The 23,107-nt window shown below is 37.2% G+C and overlaps 1 pseudogene; it reads left to right on the forward strand.

The window, feature by feature from the left end:
• The first annotated feature begins 21,737 nt into the window (after positions 1–21,737).
• On the forward strand, positions 21,738–22,697 carry LOC138918435 (olfactory receptor 2T11-like; annotated as a pseudogene).
• Positions 22,698–23,107: the final 410 nt, after the last annotated feature.

Here is a 23,107-nt window from a genome sequence, read left to right on the forward strand (position 1 = left end):
TGGGGCACCACAAGACTTTGTCCTAAACTCTCTTACCAGCTTTGAAGTTGCTTTCTTCTCATTTGCCCAATATGTAGTCATCACTTAGCCAGCCTTTAGGTTTTTGCCAGAGGAAACTTTTCATAAGTAGCTGTAGACAGTGTGTCCATGAGAAGAGGTGAGTGTAGGATCTTCCTATATCACCATTATAAACCACAGCTTATGGCTTTATAATATAGCTTGAAGTCAGGAAGTGTGATGCTTTCCATTTTGTTCTTCTTTCTCAGGAGTGCTTTGTCTATTTGGGATCTTTTGTGGTTCCACATAAATTTTAATTTTTTTCTACTTCTATAAAAAATTCGATTAGAATCTTGTTAGTGATTGCATTGAATCCATTCATGGCTTTGAGTTGTATGGACATTTTAACAATAATAATTCTTTCAATACATGAAAGTGGGATACCTTTCTGTTTATTTTTGTTTTCTTCAATTTCTTTCATCAATGCCTTGTAGCTTTTCTTTCAACTCCTTGGTTAAATTTACTCCTAAGTATTTTGTAGTTTTTATGCTGTTGTAAATGAGATGATTTCCCTTATTTCTTTCTCAGATAATTTGTTGTTATTGTATAGAAACGCAATTGATCTTTGTATTAATTTTGTATCCTGTGACTTTTCTAAATATGTTGATTGGAGCTAACAGTTATTTTGTCAAGACTTATGGGTTTTCTATATATGAAGTAATGTCATCTGCAGATGGAGACATTTTTCCTACTTCCTTTATAATTCTGATATATATATTTCATTTCTTTAATTCACTGATTGCTGTGGGTAGGACTCCAATACTAGGACAAATAGGACTGGCGAGAGTGGGCACCCTTTTATTGTGCCTGGTTAGAGAAAAATCTTTCAAGATTTCACCATTGAGTATGATATTAACTGTGAGGTTGTCATATGTGGCCTTTATCATGTTGAGGTAAATTCCTTCTAAACCTAATTTGTTAAGAGTTTTTCTCATGAAAGTATGTTGAATTTCGTCAAATGCTTTTTCTGTGTCTATTTAGATGATTATATGAATTTATCTTTTATTCTATTAATGTGCTGTATCATTTATTGATTTGTGTATATTGAACCATCCTTGTCTACTAGTGATAAATCCCACTTGATTGTTGTGAATGATCCTTTTAATGAACTTACGACTTCTATTTGCCATATTTAATTGAACATATTTACATCTATATTCATCTGATATATTAACCTGTGGTTTTCTTTTCTTGCATTGCCTTTTCTGACTCTGATATCAGGGAAATACTGGCCTCATAAAATGAGTTTCAGAGTATTCATTACTCTGATTTTTTTGGAAGAGATTAAGAAAAGTTGGCATTAATTATTCTTTAAATGTTTGGTAAAATTCATCTGTGAAGACATCTGATCCTGACCTTTTATTCATTGGGAGATTTTTGATTACTGATTCAATCTTCTTACTAGTAATTGATCTGTTCAGATTTTCCTTTTCTTTCTGATAAAGTCTTGGTAGGTTGTAAGTTTCTAAAATTGTCTTTCATTTCTTCTAGGTTGTCACATTTCTTTGCATTAAGCTGTTCATAGACACTTCTTATGCTCCTTCGTATTTTTGTGGAATCAAATGTAATGCCTCCTCTTACATTAATAATTTTGTTGATTTGGGTTCTATTTTTCCCTTGGTTAGTATAGCTAAGGATTTGTCAATTTTGTTTATCATTTCAAAGAGCAAACTCTTAGGTGCATTAGTATTTTCTATTGTTTTTATATTTTCTGTTTCATTTATTTCTTTCTTGGTGTTGTACTATTTGGGTTCATTCTATTTGGTGATTTGGGTTTCATGTATCTCAATGTCCAATTCTCTCCCCAGATTTGGAAAGTTTTCAGACATTATTTCTTTAAATACACTTTCTGTCCCTTTCTTTTACTCTCCTCCTCCAAAAATTCCCATAATGTGTATATTTTTCTTTTGACTGTCTCATAGGCTTTCTTCTATTTTTTTCTTTCTATTTTCTTTTGCTTCTCTGACGGGATAATTTAAGGTATTCTGTCATCTAGGTCACTGATTGTTTCTTCTACATGGTTGAATTTCCTTTTGAAGCTCTCTATTCAGTTCAGTTTAGTCATTATTTTTTTCAGCTCTAGGATTCTTGTTTTCTTTTTTGTTTATTTTGATTCTTTTTATTTCTTTGGTGTACTTCTCTTTTTTCATGGATTGTTTTCCTAATTTTTTTCAGTTGTTGATGTTTTAAGAATTTACAGAACTTCTTTAAGAAAAAAATATTTTTTTCCTGCCTGACCGTTCACAGGTCTTTATTTCTTTATGGTCAATTATTTGTGATTTATTAATTTCCTTTGGTAGTATCATGTTCACCTGATTTTTCATGATACTTGATTCTTTACTTGGTATCTGCACATTTGAGTAAGTGATATCTTTTTCCAGATTCTTCAAGTTCACTTGGGCAGAAACAGTTTTTCACCACTTCGATCAGTTTGGGTTTTTGGACATGTCTGTTGGTAGCATTTTGGAATAGGTGTGGTTTGCTATCAAGGCCTATTTTGGGGTGTCACTACTACCTGAGCACTGAGGTTGGTGGTTGGTTGTTGCTTCTCAGAGGATTTGGATGGATCACTGAGCTGGATCCTTGCCTAGTGATGCTGTAGGATGGACTCAGTGGGTGCCTGTATTATCTGGTCATGGTTATCAGATTTTTCAATACTCAGCAGTAGTCAGGGCTATGAATTAGACTTTCTGCCCTGTCAGAGCAGCAGAATGAGCTCTAGGGCTTACATAGTTTGTTGTTTGGGGACACAAATCAGGCAAGATTGTACACTGAATTCACTACGTGGTCAGGACCTCTCTTTTGCTCTGAATATGAGTAAAACCACAGGCTGTGCCCTCAGCGCAAGTGTCATGGTAATCTGGGCTGTTGGATGTGCTAAGCAGCTTCCCATGTGCTTTGCTTAGTTCCCTTGTCAGGGGGCTGAAGGCTATATTCAGCAAAGAGTTGAGCTAAGAATTAGTTCCCCTACTCATGCGAAGCAGGAGAACCAACTACAAGGCTATCAAGGCCTTTGACTTCTTTATGTTATGTTTATCACTCAAGGTGATTTGTGCCCCAAAGTCCCTAAGTGGATGGGGCCACTGGATTTGTTCTGCAGATGATCAGCTCTGCCTGCTGGACTTTCTGCTTGAGTACTGCTAGATTATGAAGCTTTTCAGGTGTTGCAGCCCGGCTTTCTGTTTGGGTGGCATCTGGAGCTACACTTAGCAATGGAAAGGGCTATGAATTAGCTCCCCTGCAAGAGCAGAATAGAAAGGCCAGCTCTAAGCTGCTTCGCAGGTGCCCTTTTCCACCAGAAAAGACAAAGAGCTACGTTCAGCAATGGATGAGGCTATGAATTAGCTCCTTTGCCTGAGCAGAGGAGGGAAACTGACTCTGAGCCCAGAAAGCCTTTTGTTTGTGGTCTTGACTTAAGCTGAACTGCTACTTAAGTTTCTTGGCCAAAAGGTGCCACTGTCTTTGCTCTGTGAACACTCAGCTCTGCCTACCATACACACTGCTTGAGCATTGCTGGACTATACAGTTTTAGGTGTTCTGTGCAAGCCTTCTGGTCAGTTGGGTCTGGGATCTAGTGGGCCATGCCATGACTCAACTCCCTTGCCTTGATAGGGGCCAACAAGGCTCCAAGTCCAGCAAGCCTTTTTTGTTTGAGGGCCTCAAACAAACAGATGCACCCTGTTGAGTTCTAGTCAGACTGTACCACCATATTTCCTCTGCAGATGAGCATAACTGGTGGTTGTGACATCTACTTGGGAGCCACAGGTAGGAACTCAGTGTGCCTAGATCTGAGTGTTGATTTTCATGAGCTCCTCCTTGCTTCTTTTTCACAATAAGATTCCCACTGGTTAAGCCCCACAGATTCCCTTGCCAACACTATGGTCTAAGGGCAGAGTGGAGGATCCCAAGAAGTGATCTACAAGGCTGGGGACGCTGGCTGTCCATGCTGGTCTCTCTTTTCCCCCTGGCAGAACTGTAGGCTCAGGAGAGACCTTTTAGTGTGGTGCTGAACAAGCATGGGAGAAAGGCTTATCCTCTTAACCGTATAATGCAGTCTGTCTCTGTCTCCGTGGTGAAGAGAAGGTGCTTCAGCTTCAGCCCAATGTTATAGGATTTTCTCAGTGATAACATTGTCAGTTGTTCTTGTGCAGGGGAGTGATCGGGAATGACCTACTTCGCCATCTTGGTGACATCACTCTCTCTCTAATTTCTTAATTACAAGTTTAATTCTATAAACTTCCCTCTGAATTGCTTTTGCAGCATCCCATAAATTTTGGTCTTCATTTTGTGTTTTGATTTCCATGTTGTGTTTCCATTTTCACTTGTATTGAGATATTCCTTAATTTCCCTTTTGATTTCTCCTTTCACCTGTTGGCTGTTTATGAGTGGATTGTTTAGTTTCCAGACATTCATAGATTTTCCACCTTTCCACATATTGTTGATTTCCATTTTCATACCATTATGGACAGAAATGATACTTGCTATAACTTCAATCTTCTTAAATTTGGTAAGGCTTATTTGTGACTTAATATATGATCTATCCTGGAGAATGTTTTGTGTGTATTTTGGAAGAATGAATATTCTGCAACTTTGGATGGATTGTCTTGCCTTTGTCCACTAGGTTCATTTGTTCTAATGAATAGTCTAAATCTAATGCTTCCCTATTGATTTTCTGTCTTGACAATGTTTCCATTGTTGAAAGTGACTTATTGAAACCTACTACTATTATTGTGTTGTTGTCTATTTCTTTCTTCATATCTGTTAGAATCTGCTTAATGTATTTAGCTGCTCCTATGTTTGGTACTTTTATATTTACAATGGCTGTATATTCTTTTTTAAAAATTTTTATTGAGTTAATGATATGTTACAATCTTGTGAAATTTCAGTTGTACATTGTCGTTTGTCAGTCATGTTGTAAGTGCACCCCTTCACCCTTTGTGCCCACCCACCACCCCATCTTTCTCCTGGTAGCCACTAATCTGTTCTCTTTGTCTACATTTTTAAATTCCTCATATAAGTGGAGTCATACAGAGATTGTCCTTCTCTAACTGGGTTATTTCGCTTAACCTAATTCCTTCAAGGTCCATCCATGTTGTTGCGAATGGGATGATTTTGTTCTGTTTTATGGCTGAGTAGTAGTCCATTGTATATATATATATATATACACACCATATCTTCTTTATCGAGTCATCAGTACATGGGCACTTAGGTTGCTTCCATTTCTTGGCTATTGTAAATAATGCTTCAATGAACATTGGGGTGCATAGGACTTTTGGAATTGCCGACTTCAAGCTCTGTGGGTAGATGCCCAGCATTGGGATAGCTGGCTCATATGGTAGATCTAGTTTTAATTTTTTGAGGAATCTCCATACTGTTTTCCATAGTGGCTGCACCAGTTTGCATTCCCACCAGCAGTGTATGAGGGTTCCCTTTTCTCCACAACCTCTCCAACATTTGTTACTATTAGTCTTAGATATTTTGTCATTCTAATGGGTGTAAGGTGATATCTTAGTGTAGTTTTGATTTGCATTTCCCTGATGATCAGCAACGATGAACATCTTTTCAAGTGCCTATTGGCCATTGATGTATCTTCTTTGGAGAAATGTCTGTTCATGTCTCCAGCACATTTTTTGCTTGGGCTGTTTGATTTTTTGATGGTGAGTTGTGTGAATTTTTTATATATTATGGATATTAAGCCTTTGTCAGATATATGACCTGCAAATATTTCTCCAGTTAGTGGGTTGTTTTTTTGTTTCCAACCCTCTTTTATTTGCTTTGAAGAAGCTCTTTAGTCTGGTGAAGTCCCATTTGTTTATTCTTTCTATTGTTTCCCTTCTCTGAGAAGACAGGGTGTCCAAAAAGATCCTTTCAATACTGATGTCAAAGAGTGTACTGCCTACATTTTTTTCCAGAAGGCTTATGGTTTCAGGTCTCACCTTTAGGTCTTTGATCCATTTTGAGTTTATTTTGGTGAATGGTGAGAAAGAATGGTCAATTTTCACTCTTTTACATATGGCTTTCCGGTTTTCCCAGCGCCATTTGTTGAAAAGACTTTCTTTTCTCCATTGTATGCCCTTAGCTCCTTTCTCGAAGATTAGCTATCCATAGATGTGTGGTTTTATTTCTGGGCTTTCAATTCTGTACCATTGACCTGTGCACCTGTTTTTGTACCAGTACCATGCTATTTTGATTACTGTAGCTTTGTAGTATGTTTTGAAGACAAGGATTGTGATGCCTCTCATTTTGTTTTTTTTTTTTGTTTTTTTCTCAGGATTGCTTTAGCAATTCGGGGTCTTTTGTTGCCCCATATGAATTTTAGGATTATTTGTTCTAATTCTGTAAAGAATGTTATTGGGATTCTGATTGGGATAGCGTTGAATCTGTACATTGATTTAGGTTGAATGGACATTTTAACTATGTTTATTCATCCAATCCATGTACATGGAATGTCTTTCCATCTCCTTATGTTGTCATCCAATTCTCTCAGAAAGGCCTTGCAATTTTCATTGTATAGGTCTTTCACTTCCTTAGTTAAATTCACCCTGAGGTATATTATTCTTATTGTAGCGATTGTGAATGGTATTGTGTTCTTGAGTTCTTTTTCTGCTAGTTTGTTATTAGAATACAGAAATGCTACTGATTTATGCAAATTGATTTTATACCCTGCAACTTTGCTGTAGTTGTTGATTACTTCTAAGAGTTTTCCAATGGATTCTTTGGGCTTTTCTATATATAAGGTCATGTCGTCTGCAAACATTGAGAGTTTCACTTCTTCCCTCCCTATTTGGCTTCCTTTTATTCCTTTTTCTTCCCTGATTGCTGTGGCCAGGACCTCCAGTACTATGTTAAATGAGATTAGTGATAGAGGGCATGCTTGTCATGATCCTGTTTACAGTGGGATGGAGCTCACTTTTTGCCCATTGAGTATGATGTTGGCTGTGGGTTTGTCATATATGGCCTTTATTATGTTGAGGTAGGTCCCTTCTATGCCCATTTCGTTCAGAGTGTTTATCATAAATGGCTGTTGGATCTTGTCAAATGGTTTCTCTGCATCTATTGAGATGATCATGTGGTTTTTATTCCTCAGTTTGTTGATGTGACATATCACATTGATTGATTTGCAGATGTTGAACCATCCCTGAGTCCCTGGTATGAATCCCACTTGATCATGATGTTAGAATTCCCCAGGAAAGCCATGTGGTCCTGGGGTTTTATTCTTTGGGATGTTTTTGATTGCTGTTTCAATCTCTTTCCTTGTGATTGGTTTGACCAAATTGGCTGCTTCTTCTTGAGTGAGCTTTGGGAGATTGTAGGAGTCCAAGAATTTATCCATTCCCTCGATGTTATCCATTTTGTTGGCATATAATTTTTGGTAGTATTCTCTTATAATCCATTGTACTTCTGTGGACTCTGTTGTTATTTCTCCTCTTTCATTTCTCATTTTGTTTATTTGAGCTTTCTTACCTTTTTTCTTTGTAAGTTTGGGTAGGGGTTTGTCAATTTTATTTATCTTCTCAAAGAACCAGCTCTTTGTTTCATTGATCCTTTCTACCGCCTTTTTCATTTCAATAGCATTTATTTCTGCTCTGATTTTTATTACTTCTCTCCTTCTGCTGATTTTGAGCTTTGTTTGTTCTTCTTTCTCTAATCAGTTAGGTGTAGTTTAAGATTGCTTATTTGGGATTTTTCTTGTTTGTCAAGATGTGTCTGTATTGCAATGATTTTTCCTCTTAATACAGCTTTTGCTGTATCCCATATGAGTTGGTATGGCATGTTATCATTTTCATTTGTCTCCAGGTATTTTTTGATTTCTTCTTTAATTTCTTCCATGATCCATTGCATGTTCAGTAGTGTATTGTTTAGTCTCCATATCCTTGTGCCTTTCTCAGCCTTTTTCTTATAATTAATTTTTAGCCTTATAGCATTATGATTGGAGAGGCTGCTTGTTACTATTTCAAGTGTTTTTTAAATTTGTAGAGGCTTTCCTTGTTTCCCAACATATGGCCTATCCTTGAGAATGTTCCATGTGCACTTGAGAAGAATGTGTATTCTGCTGTTTTTGGATGAAATGTTCTTTATATGTCTATTAAGTCCAATTGTTTTAGTTTTTCATTTAGCTCCACTATTTCCTTGTTGATTTTCTATCTGGATGATCTGTCCATTGATGTGAGTGGGGTGTTGAGGTCCCTTACTATTATTGTGTTGTTTTTAACATCTTCCTTTAGGCCTGTTAATAGTTGTTTTATGAAATTTGGTGCTCCTGTGTTTGGTGCATAGATATTTATAAACATTATTTCTTCTTGATGAAGTGTCCCTTTGATCATTATATATTGCCCTTCTGTGCCTCTCTTTACCTGCCTTATTTTGAAATCCGTTTTGTATGATATAAGTATTGCAACACCTGCTTTCTTTTGCTCAGTATTACCTTGAAGTATTGTCTTCCTCCCCTTTACTCTGAGCCTGTTTTTGTCCTTGGGGCTGATGCGTGTTTCCTGGATGCAACAAAATTTTGCATGTTCTTCCTTAATCCATTCTGCCACTCTGTGTCTTTTTATTGGAGAGTTCAATCCGTTTACATTGAGGGTGATTATTGATGCATGTGGGCTTACTGCTGTCATTCTGTCACTCGTTATCTGGTTTTCCTGCATTACCTTTGTTTCTTCTCCTGTGTGTTTTAGCTTACTCATTGACTTCTGCAATTTCTTATGCTGGGTTTCTTAGATTTTTCCTTCTTTATGTTTTGTGGCTCTGTTCTGTGTTTTCATTTAGTGGATACCCTGAAGTTTGTATTTAGAATCTTGTGTATAATATAGTCTATTCTCTGGTGGTCTCTTACTTCCTTGTCCTAGACTGATTTAGTCCGTTTGCTCTTCCCCTGCTAGATTATTATTTTCGTCTCTTATTCCAACTTGTGTTATGAGTTTGTAGTTAGACTGATAAGATCATCTTTGCTTTGGTGCTTTCCTTATATTTATCCTAATGCTATAGTTGAATATTTGCTGTCCTATTCTGGTTCTATCTATTTGTCTACCTACTCTGTGGTTTGTGACCCCTTTCTCCTTTTTTTTCTTTTTTAGGTATGACAGCCTTCTTGAGGATTTCTTGTAGTGGAGGACTTTTGGTTACAAATTCACTTAAGTTTTGTTTGTCTGGAAAAGATTTAATTTCTCCCTCATATCTGAAGGATATTTTTGTTGGATAGAGTATTCTCTGCTGAAGATTTTTCTCTTTTAAAGTTTTGAATATGTCCCTCCATTCTATTGGAGCTTGTAAGGTTTCTGTAGAGAAATCCACTGAAAGTCTGATAGGAGTTCCTTTGTAGGTTATTTTCTTTTGTCTTGCTGCCCTTAGTATTCTTTCTTTGTCATTCATTTTTGTCATTTTTACTACTATCTGCCTTGCAGTAGGTCCTTTTACATTGACAAATCTAGGAGATCTGAAATCTTCCTCCACAGACATTTCTCCCTCAATCCCTAGATTTGGGAAGTTCCCTTCTATAATTTCATTAGGCACACTTTCTGCTCCAATTTCCTTTTCCATGCCCTCAGGAATTCCGATGATTCTTAAATTGGTTCTCCTCATTGAATTCACTATTACTCTGATATTTTCCTCATTCTTTTCAATCCTTAGTTCTCTTTCTTCCTCTGTCTGTTGCCATTCATCCTGTCTATCTTTGATTATGCTAATTTGCTCCTCTGTGGTGTCTACACAGGCATTCAGGGAATCCGTGTTCTGTTTTATATGGCCTATTGTATTTTTCATCTCTAGTATTTCTGATTGATTCTTCTTTATAGTTTCAATCTCTTTTGTGAAGTAACTCCAGAATTCGTTGACGTTTTTCTCAATCTTTCCCTCGACCTCATTGAGTTTTTTTATGATAGCTACTCTGAACTCATTTTCACTTAGTTTACCTATTTCCAAGTCCTCAGGACTTAATTCTGTGTTCTTATTGTTTTCCTTCTAGTCTGGAGCTTTTATAAATTGCTGAATGGTAGAGGAGCAGTTTTTGCGCATCATGGCAGTATTCGATTGCAGTTACACTCTGTTGCCAGTAGATAGGGGTCGAGAGCCATGCATGCTGAGCCCTCAGCCTTCAGCTGTGATGGTGGGTGCGCAGTGCAGGTTGGTGGAGGAGGGGCACTTTCTCTCGCGTGCTGATCAGGATTCCTATCAGCTCTGGCTCTCTGGTGTCCTGGGGCCCTGGCTTGATGGGGTTCCCACACACGGAAGATTTCCCCTGTCAGCGGGTTTCTGCTGCACTAGCAGCGGGAGTCCTGGATGATGACCCGCTCGCGTGGCCCCTCCCCCACTCCCTCCCTCACCCGCGGCAGTGACCCCAGTCTCTTGGGGAGGGAGTGAAGTTCTCTCTTACCCTGTTGCAGCGTCTCCAATGCCAGCTGCAGCCTCTCTGTCCCTCCTCCAAGTTCTTGTTGCTGTAGGTCTCTGACGGTCTTATTAGAGTTATTGGTTGAAATTTGGTTCTTTTGTTGTAGTTTGGAGGGGAGAGAGTCCTGGGTATAGCTCACCCCACCATTTTGCTCCTACCAAAAAAAAAATCAATTGCTGTATATTCTTGATGGATTATCCCATTTATCATTTTGTATTGACCTCCTGTGTATCTTCACATAGTTTTTCATCTAGAGTCTATGTTGTCTAATATAATTCTAGCCACCCCTGTTCTCTTTTGGTTTCCATTTGCATGAAATGTTTTTTTCCATCATTCTCTTCACTTTGAACCTATGTGTCTTCTTAAAGCTGAAGTAAGTCTTTTGTAGGCAGCATACGGTTCAATCTTTTTATTTATCCATTTAGCTACTTTATTGGAGAATTTAATACATTTATACTTAAAATAATTATTGCTACTTAAGTACTTACTAATTCCATCTTATTGTTTTCTCTTGCTTTGTCTTCCCTTGCTTTGTGTTGCTTTCTTCTTTTCCTTTATTTATGAATGATGATTTTCGATAGTCATATGCTTTGATTCTCTTCTATTTGATTTTTGTGTATCAACTGTAAGTTTTGGCTTGTTTTTACGTTAAAGCTTACTTTAAACATCCTATATTTATAGCAGTGTGTGTTAAGCTGATAACAACTTATCTTGGATTGTATACAAATATTCTACACTTTTATTCCCCTCCCTTATATTTTATGTTTTTGATGTCACAGTTTACCTGTTTTTATATTATATATTCATTATTAAATCATTGTAGCTTTATTTCTAGTACTTTATCTTTAACCTTTACGAGAGTTCAGTATATTATTACATCGTATTACAATATTAGAGTATTTTGACTTTGAATATATAATTATCTATTTTTCTATATAATTATCTATCAAGTTTTCTATTTTCATATGTTTTTAAGTTACTTCTCAGTATTCTTTCATTTGTAACATGGATAAATTCTTTCAGGTTTTCTTTCAATGCAGGTCTGGTGATGATGAATTCCCTCAGCATTTTTTGTCTTGGGAAGTCTTTATAACTCCATTTTTGGAGGATACCTTTGCTGAGTGAAGTATTCTTGGCTGGCAGGTTTTTGCCCAGCACTTTGAACATATTAAGCCACTGTTTCTGACCTTTGAATTTTCTGCTGAAATATTCACTGATAGCCTTATGGGGGTTCCTCTTATCTGCGGATTCTTTTTTGTCTTGCAACTTTTAAAATTTATTCTTTGACTTTGCTTCTAACAGCTTTATTATAAGTTAAAAAATAGCTTAATATTTAAATCATTAAACAATAGCTTGGAATATTATTGTCTTAATGAACTTGGATTAAGCTTCCTGCCCCTCTCTTTTCCTTCTAGGACTCTAAACTGCATGGAGTGTTTACTTTCAATGGTTTCTCATAATTCTCATAAGATTTCCTCATTCTTTATCATTCTTTTATTCTTTGTTCTACTCTGACTAGATGATTTTAAATGATCTTTCATTGGTGCATAAATTTTTACTTATGTTTGATAAAGTCTGCTGTTGATGTTCTCTGTTGCATTTTTTAATTTAACTTATTGTATTATTCAGGTCCAGAATTTCTGTTTGGTCCCTTTTATGATTTCTACCTCTTTGAAGAACTTCTCGTTTTACTCATGTATTGCTTTTACTGATCTTATCGAATTGTCTTTTTTTGTCTCCCTTGCCTCACTAAGCTGCTTTACAACAACTGTTTTGAATTATTTATTTGGTAAATCACAGACCTCCATTTCTTTGAGATTGATTACTAAAAAACTATTGTGTTGCTTTATACTGCAGTCTTTCCATGATTTTTCATGTTCTTCAATATCTGATTTGGTATGTTGACATTTGAAGAACTAGTCACTTCCTCTAGTCTTTACTACCTTGCCACTTTCTTGAGTCCAATCTCAGAATTTTGTTTTTTCTCCAAGGACGTACTGGAACTTTTCTGAGGCTATTTCCCCACCTCAGTTGTGGCTACATGGGTGTATTCACTTTATGATGATTCATCAACTTGCCACTTCTAATTGTTGCACTTTTCTGTTGTATGCTCTGCTTTAATATGATTTAATTTAAAAAAAATTACTTCATACAAATGGTGAGTACCCTCTCCCTTCACTCATGAGACTAGTCCTACCTTAAAGGGATAACCAGGGATTTTCCCACAGTAATCTTAACAAATTTATATACAAGGTAATCTGTGGTCACTAGATATTACTCTTTATAAAAAATGTGATATACTACCATGGATAGAAAATTATAAAGTATAATAATTTTAAGTTAATTAAAAATTACCAAGTGTATACTTATACATGATAGGCAGTGTTGTAGATTATGTATAAAAGATGAAAGGGAAACATCTCTACACTCTAAGACATAAAGAAATATATTATCTGGTTTTGATTCTAATCTCCACAAAGTCCTACTGAGTATTTAGAGAAGACATTAGCACCATATGAGATAGGGAACTGATATTTAGAGAAAATTACTGCCTTTTCCAATCAACAGGCATATGAGAGCCTCAGGGCATGTCTTCTGACTTCTGGTCTTCTGTTTTTGTGCCAAACATTGCCATTAATTGACAGATAATTCCCAAAGGAGAGAAGCATGTGGCACAATGTGCAGATGCTAGCTTAGTTAATCCTAATAATGACCCACAAAAAATATTCTTCTGAGAGTAATATGCTAATAAAATCCATGGTTGTTTTCTGTCAGATGCCAGCTAGGCTGGTTTACCAAGGACCTGATATATGTTGAGCGACACACCCCACTGGGGTCTTTCTACAGGTGAGGCATACGGGCATAAAATTAACTGAACCCTTGGCTTTACATATTTATTTCATTTATGCAATAAATTGAAATGTATGTTTATATAATATAAAAATTATAATAATGGGTAGTATAAAGCCTACTTATTAAAAAATTTATTGCATGCTTTATTGTATACCAGGAAGATTTCAGACATAAAAGAATACTGGAGAAACTGAAAATATCTACATGATTATTTAGTGTAGAAAAGAGAATACAGACCTCTTTTGCCTAGAAAGTGTCAATACATCTCTGCCAAGTTATGCTACTTACTTTGGGCAAAGTGAAGTAGTGCTAATGGGTCTGATAACAATGTGAAAACAAAATGTTTGAAACTTCAGATACTGACTCATTAAATAAGTGATTTTCATGTGGCAGAATAGTTGTAATGATAGATAATTTTATGACATTGAAAGATTATTTAAAACAAAAGGTTAACATAAAATATAAGGAACTGAAATGAAAAGCATTTTTGATATTGTTTTCACTTGGGATTGTATTGAGTCTACATCTTTTTAAACCAGCATGCCTACCAAGACCTGGTCAAACGTCCCAGTGAGTGCTTCTTTCAAAATCCTAGGGACTTAAATTTCAACAAAATGTTTGAGGATTCTGTCTTGCTATATCACCTTGTTTTTCACAATTAGATAAGAATATAAAGGTGATAAATACATACCTGTAGCATCAACTCTTGGTTATCTGATATTGCTTTATTTTATTTTCTTTGCTTATATTTTTAAGCTCATTCTATTGTATTAAATTTTAGTCATCAGATAAGCAAGGATGTGGGTCTACATTTTGTTCCCTGATGTATCTCAAGCACCAAAAACTTTCCTAATAGAGAATATGTGGTCAAAAAAATTAGTTAAGTGAGTGAATGAACGTCATTCCATTTTAGAAGCATTAGTACTAAAAAATACACATTTTAATATGTTTGCAATTCTTTTTTTCCTATTTCCTTGGAATCCTACGTTTGAAGAGTTGTAATGGAAACTGAAGTTAAAAGAATTAGGTGTATTGAGGCCCGCTGGGTGTTGCATTGGGTAAGTTTGCACGTTCCACTTTGGTGGCTCGGGGTTTTCTTGTTTGGATCCCAGGTGTGGACCTATGTACTGGTTGTCATGCCACACTGTGGCAGGTGTCCCACTTACAAAGTACGGGAAGATGGACACAGATGTTAGCTCAGGGCCAGTCTTCCTCAGCAAAAACTGGAGAACTGGCTGTGGATGTTAGCTCAGGGCTAATCTTCCTTAAAAAAGAAAATTAGGTGTATTTTACCAGCTCACACAGTGTTACATGCCAAGGGTGCAGTTGTAACCAAAAAAATCATACTTTCTTTCTTTCAAAATTCACCAATTCTGATGTCATTTCTATTTAAGTGTTTTAAAATTGTGGCTGCTGCAAAGAAAGATTATGGATTTTTACTAGATATAGCATAGATATCCATTATCCTTTTGAGAAAAGAGGAGGAAAATGCAACAAGTAGGCATTTGCTAAATTATGAAAACAGAAAGATGCTTCTTTCCATTATGACTGAAAACGTAGGTGTTAGAACAAGGTTTAGGATTACATATTTCAGTTGGCGTTATCAAAGTTTCTCTTTCCTGAGTTTCCATTGTTCAACTGCATGAGCAGTAATTTTAATGAATAATCAATAAATTTAAAATTATGAAATTAAGAAGCATATTTGAACATAGCTAAATCCATGTTTCTGGACCTCAGTTTCTGAGGAAATGATGAAGCTGCAATTAAGACAGCTTCTTCCCTGTCTTCTTGGATAAACTGTGGGAAAATTTTTTCCATAAGAGAAAGATTGTATAAATTGGACCAAAGTTGGGACTTCCTGAAAATAATGGTTATTTTTAATTGGAAAGATTGCAAAAATCTTTGAGTATTTTTAAGAACAAGACTACAACATGTGTTGTGCAAGTATTAAATGGTTTCAGTCTCAAAACAGATAACTGGTCCAATTCTACTTTTTTATTGAGAATAAATGCTTTTATAACCTTGGATTTATAGTCTAAAGTATTATAAATTTTATAATCATTTTTACTATAATGTTTGCTTTATATATACGAAACATTAGGCTAAGGGAATTAAAGTGACGAAAATAAGCTTATATGTAATGACCATCTTCAAATTCAGAAACTAATATAATTTTCTCGCTCTGGACCTTGTTCTTTTCCCACAATTACCAAAGTGGAGAGTTATTTAGTGATCGGAGATCCTAAAACTTATAGCCCAAACTGTGATACTATTAAATGCCAGGTACTATTATGAGGACAGTACACAGAATCCTCACAATAACCCTGAGGACAGGGGCTGCTATGATGCCCTTTGAGCCAAAGATAAGCTTGACCAGTGACTTGCTCGGCATCACATGGCAAGTAAGTGGCAGACCCTGGATTTCCACCCAGCCCATTGAGGTACAGATTCTCAGTACAAATGACGTTAAACTGTGAGAGGAGCAAAGGAAAGAGGCAACTTAGAGTTTAAAGTGATTGTAGAAAACTGGGAAATTTACTCTAGGAAACTGGAGTTGTTTACACCAATGGGTAAGTCTCAACTATGTCTGGGCACTCTTTTTTTTTTTTTTTGAGGAAGATTAGCACTGAGCTAACATCTGCTGCCAAACCTCCTCTTTTTGCTGAGGAAGACAGGCCCTGAGCTAACATCCATGCCCATCTTCCTCTGCTTTATGTGTGGGATTCCTACCACAGCATGGCTTGCAAAGTTGTTCCATGTCCACACTTGGGATCCAAACCAGTGAACCCCGGGCCGCTGAAGCAGAACATGTGCACTGAACTGCTGTGCCATTGGGCCAGCCCCTGGGCATTCTTTTATATGTATTTCTCTTCTATTCTCTAAATAATTATTTTACTTTTCTGATATGTTATGTGTTTAAAAATTCATATTTTCTGACTCTTTTGGATGTTTACGTGTTAGTGAATCCCTCAAAATTTAGCTTACAGCAACTAAAGTGAATATTTTAAGAAGAGAAGTACATATTTCAGCTGACACCTTGTGGTATGGAGGTTTAATATTTGGCAGAAATCAGGTGAATTATGTCTTAGGATAAAGGCGAAGATGTGGGCAGGATTCTGATGTAAATTTATACCAGCTCAGTCATCTTCCAAATATTTAAAGACTAAAATGTGAAAAATTAAATGTATTTATTGCCCAAGTTTTGAATAGGAGACTTATTCTTTGATTTAAAAGTAAATTATTCTTTCACATATAATCTATAATTGTAGGCAGACAGAATATATAGCCAAGAAAAAATTGGTGCCACTTGAAAGTCCACCAGGAGTGAAAACTTTGATTTACTTCATAATTACAAATATATGCACATATATACACATATATGTCCATACACTTATGCATATACATTAAACTATACATACATACACATATACACTTGTATATATACCTTTATCATATACATGCTATTTATACATATATATCTCCTTATCAAATAATATATAATATTTATTAATATAATATATAATGCGTCTATGTACAACGTATATTGTAAATATGCTACATTTTTTATTTAAGAATGCAATGAAACTGTCATTCCATGATAATGACTATAGATCCACCTCATATCCCAATGGCTATTGAAATTCTATTATTAATTCTAATATTAAAACCTAAATTGCATATTACATCTTACAGCAGATGTTCAAGTTGCCTCTGCTTTCTTACTACCATAAACAATACAAAGATGAATATTTTACAAAGTTGCCCACTTATCTGTAGATTTACATATAAAATTCCCTAACAGTGGAAGTTTTATACACATTATTTTTCAGGTCTTGATATTGGCTTGGCATGCTCTCAAACAAAAATAATATCTGCTGCCATTTCCACCCGTGGTTTATGAGAGCCCTCTTTCAATACTCAGTGTTGACACAACCCAGCTCTCAACTAGAGGGTCAAGCTAACAAGATTGGTGGCTCAAACCCCACTTCTACATTCTGTGGTTTGTACAGCAGAAGAGAAAGTAACCGGTGCTCCCCAGGATGTAGCCTGTTGAAGAAACTGTCTTGTGCTTGTACTGTAAGGAACAGTCAGAGCAAATTAAACTTAAGTTTCGAACTTGTATCTTCCGGCATCAGACGCATAGCTGAGTACAATCAGACCAACAGCTTCAGGTTTCATTACATTCCATAGCCTCACAAAGCAAGTGAGCTAGAGAAATATGGCACCGAGTGTGCAGTGGTTCATACATATTCAGGGGACGATGAGTGGGAAAAGTTTTTGATGGGTTCACTCAGCAAGATCCAGAGGGGACCATCTGGTTGGAAAAAGAGGCTGAAAACACCTTTAATTTTCCAGTGATATTGAGTTTCATAACTGACTCTGGTCTGCCTCAAGTAGGGAACAATCACGTTGAAAATGTCAGCTCCCAGGTAACCAGGGACCTGGATACACAGTGGGGCGACTCTCACAGTACTTTCTGTTGTAGGGAGGATTTCCTTCAAACCTGGAACCTCAAAAGGAGATATGGCTGCGTATACAATGTTGGTTATACTGGTGAAATACTGGGAGCAGGACTATTGGATGGGGCGTTATCGTGTCTCCTTGCAGATAAGAAGTTGCCTCAGCAGTGGATGTTCAGCAGTATAATTTGTGAGTGTGGTGTTCGAAGATTCTTTCCTGGGGTATATTTGGTGAAGGCTTGTGTGTGTGTGTGCTTGTGTGTGTGTGTTTGCAGACCTCAGTAGGAAGCCAGGGATGCAGATATGTGATGACTAGAGATTGCCCAGATGTTAGATAGCATTTTGGATTTTTTGAAATAACTTCATTTTGTTACTTTGGAACTTTGTTGACAATTTTTGACCAGAAATTTAAATTTTTCTGGAATGTGATTATTGCCTTGCAGCCTGTATTCGTTTATTTGCCTTAGCTGGTTGTAAACTTAACTGACGCTTAAAAAGATGTGCATTTAGGGGTCAATTGAGTATAGTTGTAGCAAGTGTAGAAAACAAAATCCTAGTCCTTGAACCAGGACCTAACTCTGCCACTTGCATCTCCATGCCTCAGTTTCTGCAAATTTAAGATGGTGATAATTAAAGTGATTGACTCCATAGAGGTGCTGTGAAGAGTGACTACATCAAAACACGGGAGCATGTGAAAAGATGCCTGGCACACAGTAGGGACTGTATGGGTGGTGCTAATTTATTATTAGCAACATGCCTCAAATTTGCTTATGTTTAAAAACTGATAAAATTATTTATTGGTGTATTAGTTTCCTGTGGCTGCTGTATCTAATTACCACAAACTCAGTGGCTTATAATGATAGAAACTTTTTATCCTAGAATTCTGGAGGTCACAAGTCTGAAATTGGTCACACTGGCCTAAAATCAAGGTGTCAGGAGCACTACATTCCTTTCTGAAGACTTTAGAATGGAATTCATTTCCTAGCCTTTTTCAGATTCTAGAGACCACTTAATGTCTTGCCTCTTCTTCATCTTCAAAGCCAGCATTTGAATCACTTGGACCTCTGTTCCTAATTTCACATGTCCTCCTCTGACTACTGTCCCCCTTGTACTTACATCATGCATAGCACTTGATTCCAGAATAATCTCTTCGTCTCACTTTTCCCAGCTTAGTCACATCTGCAAAGTCTCTTTTGCCAAATAAGGGAGTATATTCATAGTCTGTGGGTTAAAACATAAGGATCTTTAAGTAGGGACGAGGACATTATTCTGCCTAGCAAAATTGATTTTAATACTAAGTTAAATCTATTATAGGTTTATCAAATTTAATAGAATACAAAATTGATAGTAGCATTTTTAAGACTCAATTTTTCTGACAATAACAGACAGATGGAAACTTGATGCTAAGAAAACTAATGCACAATGATTTTCTTATTACCGGCACATCATAGGAAGAATTTGAACTCTATTATTAACATCCACAATGCAATCTCTGCATTGATAATAACACCTGATGCCACAGTCACCTTTTAAACAGTGATTGGAACATAGTGAATAAAGAGCTGTCACAACAAATACAGATTCAGAAGAGAGGAAAAATGGTGAGTCCCTTGTTTGCTGTAAATTATGCTGACATGTGACTCTAAGACAGTATGTTGATTTTAAGTCACAGAGTAATTGCCTAAAATTTATATGCAAAATTTAGATGATTAAGATGTAAAATTTTTATTGCTGCATGATCTTAGAGATATGTGGTGTATTTCTATTTCTGAGAACTAAGTTTCTTACCAGAAAATGTAGGTAGATCATATTTTATGGCACATTCATTTTGCAGTGAAGATAAACACAAGGACCTGGCACTTAAAATATTTTATTTCCCTTTTGCATGTTTTATGGAAAATACCCTGGTGTATTTTGAAGGAATTCTACTAGAAATGCATTATTTAAACAAGCACAAGAAAAAATAATTCCATTTTTCTAGACCGTATACGTTTAATAATCATTCATTTAAATATTCAAGAAATATTTACCATGTGCCAGACATTCTTTTATATTCTGGAAGCACACATGAAACAAAATAAGCAAACATCCTTGCTTATATTGAGCTTACTGTTTATGGCGGGAAGCAAAAACAAAATAGAATGAGTATACATGTCAGATGGTATCAAGGAACGTGAAAAGATAAAGTCATCAAGTCTTACCAGAACAGGCCCCTCTGAAAGATGGGTTTTGAACAAAGCCTTGAAAGACATGAAGGACAAACACACAGATGTGAGGAGGAGACTCAGTCCTGGGTACAGCAGAGGCAAAGGGCCCGGCTTAGGGACTCCCCCAGAATGGGGACAAGGATCAGCAAGGAGGCCAGGGGAGCTGCAGCACCAGAGTAAACACACTGGAGGAGGCAGGAGATAATTTCAGAGGGTGAAAAGGTAACAACATGATGGGCTTTGAAGTAGGATATGAAGTGCCATAGCAGAATTTTCAGCAGAGAGAGATCTGGTCTGATGTAGGTTTCTCAATGTGACTTTTCTCTGCTGAGATCATACTAATGGCATTCAAGAGAGAGAACAGGGAGACAGTGGGAAAGCTACAGGAATAACCCAGGTGAAATATGACAACTAAAACATTTCATTCGTGAGGCCCCAAGTAATGTCTTAACCCTGTGTGATACTGTGATTCATGACAAGAAATATATATTTGGTCTTTGTCCCCATTCCTGGCACAGAGCTCCTAAAACCATTCATAAATAATAAGAGCTATGCAGGTGTCTTTTATTATTCATAATAAGCTGCTTCCAACTACACCTGAGTTTATGTTAATGCGATAACTTATGGAAAGCCTCTAGCGATGGGAGATGTTTGCCAGGGAACTAACTATGTGATTAGAGGCTAGGAATTTTTACATTCCACATCCCAGATCTCCTAGGAGAGGAGAGAAGTTAGAGGTCTAATTAATCATGAATGGCCAATGATTTAATCAGTCATGCCTAAATAACAAATCCCCATAAAATTCCAAAGAAAAGAGTGCAGAGGGCTAGTTTGGTGTACACGTGGAGGAGCTAGGAGAGTGGTCCACCCAGAGAGCACAAAAATCCCACACCCCTCCCCACATATTTACACCATGCATATCTTCTACTTGGTAGTTCCTGAGTTACATACTACTCAGTCTAGAAGGAAAAACTTTCCTTGAGTTCTATGAAACACTAAAATATTGATTGAACCCAGGAAGTGGGTCATGGGAACATCTGATTTATAGCCAGTGGTTCAACAGCACAGGTGAAAACCTGTACTTGTAATTGGCTTCTGAAGTGGATTCCAGTCTTGTGGGACTGAACTCTTAACCTGTGGGGTATTAGGGTATGCCCAGGTAGATATTGTAAGAATTCAATTAAGTTGTAAGTCACTCAGCTGTAACCTGAAGACCTAGAGTTTGCTTGGTATGGGGAAGAAACCCCCACACATTCGGTGACCAGAGTGTCAGAAGTGAAGTATTGAGAGAAGAGTCACAGAAGGTGTTTTGTTCTTTACAACCTTCACTTCTTAAAGATTCATTTTGCTCCTGTTCAGAGGTTCAGTGTGTCAATCACCCTATTCTCCAACCAATATTTATTTATTCCAGCTATGGGTTGGACAGCATTCTGGATGCAAGAAATGCAGAATGAATAGAACAGATATAGTTAAACCTTTACTGAGGAGTAGCAAAAGCCAACTTTATTATGCATCTAGTGTAGCCTAAACATTACAGCATGAACATACACACAATATAAAAAGGATTGTTCTCCAACAAAGAGAAATAGATCTATAGTTACTGAATTATGATGTGTCTCTTGGTCTATTTGTTTTTCTCCAGCATTCTGCCTTGGAAAATTTCATCCTAACCAGTGACCTCTGGTTGTGAGTTTCTCTCATATAGAAAGTGTTTTCTCTCCATTTCCTTCCTAGTCTTTGTGGCTTCCTGCTCCCCTGGAGCTGCCATAGGCAATGTCAATGAAGAACGGTACTGCATCCTCTGACTTTATCCTCCTGGGGCTTCTGGTGAACAGTGAAGCTACAGGGATTATCTTTGCTGTTATTTTTGCTATTTTCATGGTGGCTGTAACTGCAAATTTGGTCATGATAGTCTTGATTCAGGTGGACACCCGCCTCCACACTCCCATGTACTTTCTGCTCAGCCAGCTGTCCATCATGGACACCTTTTTCATTTGTACCACTCTCCAAAAACTGCTGGTTGACATGGCTTCTAAAGAGAAGGCCATTTCCTTTGTGGCCTGTGGCATCCAGATCTTCCTCTACTTGACCATGATTGGCTCAGAGTTCTTCCTCTTGGGCCTCACGGCCTATGACCGCTACGTGGCTGTCTGTAACCCTCTTAGCTACCCAGTCCTGATGAACCGCAGGGTGTGTCTTCTCCTGGCTTCTGGTGCCTGGTTTGGTGGGTCACTGGATGGCTTCCTGCTCACCCCTATTACAATGAATGTCCCCTACTGAGGATCCCGCAGTATCAACCACTTCTTCTGTGAGATCCCTGCAGTTCTCAGACTGGCCTGTGCTGACACATCCTTGTATGAAACCCTGATGTACATCTGCTGTGTACTCATGTTCCTCATCCCCATCTCTATTATCTCAACTTCCTACTCTGTCATCTTGTTAACGGTCTACCACATGCGCTCTGCTGAAGGCCAAAAAAAGGCCTTTACCACTTGTTCTTCCCACTTGACTGTAGTCAGCATTTTCTACGGGGCTGCCTTCTACACTTACGTGCTGCCCCAGTCACTCCACACCCCTGAACAGGACAAGATGGTGTCAGCCTTCTATGCCGTCTTCACACCCATGCTCAATCCTCTCATCTACAGCCTCAGAAACAAGGACGTCATGGGGGCATTTAAAAAATTATTGTCACGATGCTCATCTTCTCAGAAAGTATCCACAAGTGATGCTTAGGGATTCAATACTGTGAAAATAGTCTTCCTGAGAACACCTCTGTGTGTCCTGTTTCACACGAGACTATTTGGTAAGCTATCAAAGATTATTTACAATTGACGATTAAGAGGATTTACCTTGTCTTGTTTCTTGCTCTCAGGAAGAAGGAAGCAAAGATGTTTCATTGAGCATGGAAAGACTTTTTTTTCAAAGAGAAGAGGAAGAGGAGATATTAGAGTTCACAGCAACTCCTTCTACGTCCTCTTCGCATATAAGTCATGGTTAAAGAAAGCTACAAAATTTTTTGTCAAAAATTCTGCAGAAAATAGTGACTGTCAAATACTAGGCCACAGTAAATAGTGATTGAGCTTAACTAAACTGACTATGAATATTGAATGTGAAGCATTGCATACTTATTCAAAGAGAACTGA

Source organism: Equus caballus, chromosome 17 (assembly GCF_041296265.1).
Source record: "Equus caballus isolate H_3958 breed thoroughbred chromosome 17, TB-T2T, whole genome shotgun sequence".
Taxonomy (NCBI): Eukaryota; Metazoa; Chordata; class Mammalia; order Perissodactyla; family Equidae; genus Equus; species Equus caballus.